The sequence below is a fragment of the Salvia splendens genome, chromosome 6 (genome assembly GCF_004379255.2).
Source record: "Salvia splendens isolate huo1 chromosome 6, SspV2, whole genome shotgun sequence".
Classification (NCBI taxonomy): Eukaryota; Viridiplantae; Streptophyta; class Magnoliopsida; order Lamiales; family Lamiaceae; genus Salvia; species Salvia splendens.
The window spans coordinates 13922223-13926722 of NC_056037.1; the positions used below are offsets into that span (position 1 = coordinate 13922223).

The following is a 4500-nucleotide window of genomic DNA, read 5'->3' on the forward strand; positions in this document are numbered from 1 at the left end:
AGGGAAGATAAAATTACATGTTTGATCATATATGTGGATGACATGATTCTTACCGGGGATGACACAGAGGAGATGGCCGAACTAAGGAAAAATCTATTCAGGGAGTTCGAGATGAAAGATTTGGGACCATTAAAGTATTTTTGGGAATAAAAGTACTGAGATCGAGGAAGGAAATTTTTATAAATTAGAAAAAGTATGTGCTAGATTTGCTAGCTGAAGTCGGGATGGTAGATTGTAAACCCGCAGACACTCCAATGGTCCAAAACCACGGACTGCAAATGAAGGAAGAAGCAAAGCAGACTGGCAGAGGGAAATACCAACGATTGGTCGGGAAGTTAATTTATCTATCACATACGAGACCAGATATTGCTTATGCTGTGGGGGTCGTAAGCCAGTTCATGCACGCACCCCAAGAAGAGCACTAAGAGGCAGTTCTGCGGATTGTTCGATATTTGAAGGGGACCGTCAAACAAGGGCTTCTGTTTGAGAAACATGGGCACCTACAAATACATGGATTTACTGATGCTGATTGGGCCGGAAACCCGAATGATAGGAAGTCCACAGCAGGGTACTTCACCTTTGTAGGAGGTAATCTTGTGACATGGAGAAGCAAGAAACAAAAGGTGGTGGACTGACTGAATTACTATGGCTGCGGAAGCTTATGAGGGAGTTAGAACTTTCTTCATCTCAAACGTGCAAGTTGTTATGCGATAATAAGGCGGCCATTAGTATTTCGGAGAATCCAGTTCAACTTGATCGTACTAAACATGTGGAGGTTGATAGGCACTTCATAAAGGATAATATTGAGGCAAATATAGTCGAGATGCCTTATGTCAAATCCGAGGATCAACTGGCTGACATATTGACAAAGGCGGTGAACTCGAAGTCATTTCGAGAAGTATTGTGCAAGTTGAGTATCGCTAATCCAGTTACTTAACTTGAGGGGGAGTGTTGGAGAAGATCACGGAAGATATGCTCCAAATCACACGGAAGATATGCTAGATAATATCTTACCAAACATAGGAGATATCAATCAATGTAATTAATTAGTGTTTTCCTTGCATAATCTATCTTAGTCCTATATAATAGTGCCTAATGTATGATGAATTGATCAACGAATAATACAAAGCCATTCTTACCAATCTAGTTCATCGTTTAACAAAGCCATTCTTACCAATCTAGTTCATCGTTTAACATTTTGGATAATAATTAAGTATATTGTGCGGAGAAGAAGTACTACAAAGGAGATTAATGCAAGATACACGAGCACCGACATTCATACTTTTGCAAATCACATGCTTCCCTTTTTGGGCCTTGTGTTCATAATTCCATTTAATAAGAGTTTATAACTATCATTTGAGACAAACAATTAATATCGTGCTAAATACAAGATTATATATATAGGTTAGTGATCAAGATATAACTAATTTTAAGTGTATAACTAGAAAACAAATCTCAGCCACATATTTTAATACTCCAAATTAATCTTATGGCATAAATAATCTTGCAGATTTTTATAAAAAATAATAGTCAAAGGGCATTTTTGGAATTCAAAATCTCAAATGTATCAACGTGAATTGTCTTCTCCGCAATTTGTACAATCTGAATCTGAATTGTCTCCAGCCACCGCCATGGCCGGCCTCTCCGCCGCCGCCGCACATGCGCCTGTTCTTCACCTGAAGGCGTCCTCCGCCGGGCAGTTCACGGCGATGACGGCGGGGTAACATACAGCCGGTCTCACCCGAAACATCAACAGCCGCAGTGCGTCGGCCATGTCCCAGCAGATCTCCCGGAGCGGCCCGTAGCTGAAGCCAAACTTCACCGCGAATGGCCAAAGCAAAGACACCATCAGAAGCAGAGCTGCCCCGCCGAGCTTCGTTAGCGGCAGAACCACCACCGCCAAACTATGTTTATTATTGAAATTATTATGAATCATGTTACAAGACAAAATTGGTGACTTTATATTATTCGAGTAGGAAATTTCCTTGTAATTTCATGAAAATCGGACTTTCTGAGATCAATGATGTTGATGGCAGATTTTTCCTTTATTTTATTATATTTTTTTATTGATTTACAAAACACATCACTCTTATTATGATTTTACTTCACTGTTGTTTACAAAACAAATCACTCTTAACATGATTTTACTTCACTGTTGTTTACAAAACAAATCACTCTTAACATGATTTTACTTCACTCTTGTTTACAAAACACATCACTCTTATTATGATTTTACTTCACTGTTGTTTACAAAACACATCACTCTTATTATGATTTTACTTCACTCTTGTTCACAAAACACATCACTCTTATTCTGATTTTACTTCACTCTTGTTCACAAAACACATCACTCTTATTCGGATTTTACTTCACTCTTGTTCACAAAACACATCACTCTTATTCGGATTTTACTTCACTCTTGTTCACAAAACACATAACTCTTATTCGGATTTTACTTCACTCTTGTTCACAAAACACATCACTCTTATTCGGATTTTACTTCACTCTTGTTCACAAAACACATCACTCTTATTCTGATTTTACTTCACTCTTGTTCACAAAACACATCACTCTTATTCTGATTTTACTTCACTCTTGTTCACAAAACACATCACTCTTATTCTGATTTTTCATCTCAGGGACAGCTGAATCATTACTTTGGTTATAAGTTGTTTTAATCACTAAAATTCTAAAATGAAAATAATTACAGATCTTTGGTTACCTTAGCTTTGTCATTTAAGGTAATACCTCGATCCTCATCAGGTGAAATCTAAAAAAGTTTCAATTTAATTTCAAGTACGTGTGGGATAAATATGTGCTAATTTTTTTTCTTTTTGGAGGTTAAGGGCTACTAATGAATTACGATACTCCATTATTGAAACACATTTCGTAATTAAACTGCATTTAATGTTTCACGCGGAATGATTGTTTGCGAAATCAATGACCTCCTTTTAGATAATAGTAATTCTTTCTTGTAATCCATATTCTTGAAACTAATTGCTCTGTGTAGGTGAAATGTTTGCCATTGTTATACAAGATTCTGTTTCAACAGTCCGTATAACTGAAAATACTCTCCTCCTCCACAAAAACCAACAGATCGCCGCCGTAAGAGACAGAAAGATGGAGCTCCAGCTCCGGCGGCGGCGTAAATGGCGATGGTGGCGGCGGCGAAGGAAGAGCTGCAGCAGGAATTCACCACCATTTTGTGCGATACTAATTGCTTTTGGAGAAGATGGAAGAGGAGAAGAGAGGAAGAGGATTGTCAATGACCATTATACCCCGCTTGGTTATTGTGGAGTAAATTTGTGAGAGAGGAAACTAATATTAGCCATTGATTTTTTTGATCTTGTGGATATTATTTGTTCTCTAGTTATTTGGTTAAGAGGTGTTTGCCATAGATCACTACCCTATATATATATATATATAGGGGAGTGATCAAAGTATAACTAATTTTAAGTGTATAACTAGAGAACAAATCTCAGCCATACATTTTGTTACTCCAAATTAATCCTATGGCTTAAACAAACTTTCAGATTTTTATGAAAAAACACTTGTCCAAGGGCATTTTGGGAATTCAATATCTCAACATGAATTGCTGCATAACATATAATCATCATCGTGATCCAATCTTACCAAATTCATGGGCAAATCCGATCGGCTAGAGGAGCTTCGCCGCGAGATAAGCCGCGGAGGCCTCTTCGGCGATGTTGAAAGTGCCCAGCCAGATACGTTTCTTGAGCCGACGATCCCTCACTTCGGCTGAGTACTTCCCCAATTTCCTCTTGTGCAAGCCGATGAATCAATCGCGTAGCGCCGCTCCTGGGGGGAGAACATCACCTACTACACCGGAATCGGCTACCTCGCCGGCGCCGCCCAGGGCCTCTCCACCGCGGTCAAGGCGATCGAGCCAACCGATACCACGAAGCTCAAAATCAACCGGATCCTCAACGGCTTGGGGCACAGGGGTGCCAGATCGGGAACCGCTGCGGCGTGATCGAGCTGTTGTACGCTGGGCTCGAGAGCGGCATGGTCACGTGGAGGGATACGGACGACGTGATCAACAGCGTCGTGGCGGGATTGGCCACTGGAGCGCTGTACAAGGCGGCCTCGGGGCCGAGGGCGGCGGCGCTGGCGGGAGCGCTTGGAGGCGTGGTGGTAGGAGCTGCTATTGCTTCCTGATTTCTCTCTGTGTAGGTTTTATATCTCTATTCAAATCTCTTGTTTTGTAAACAAGAGTGATGTGTTTTGTAAACAAGAGTGAAGTAAAATCATAATAAGAGTGATGTGTTTTGTGAACAAGAGTGAAGTGTTTTGTGAACAAGAGTGAAGTAAAATCATAATAAGAGTGATGCGTTTTGTAAACAAGAGTGAAGTAAAATCATGGTAAGAGTGATGTGCTTTGTAAACAAGAGTGAAGTAAAATCATGCTAAGAGTGATGCGTTTTGTAAACAAGAGTGAAGTAAAATCATGCTAAGAGTGATGCGTTTTGTAAACAACAG

General features: G+C 40.0%; 1 pseudogene; it reads left to right on the forward strand.

Moving 5' to 3' along the window:
* Window positions 1-601: 601 nt before the first annotated feature.
* LOC121808835 lies at window positions 602-4179 on the forward strand (annotated as a pseudogene).
* Window positions 4180-4500: the final 321 nt, after the last annotated feature.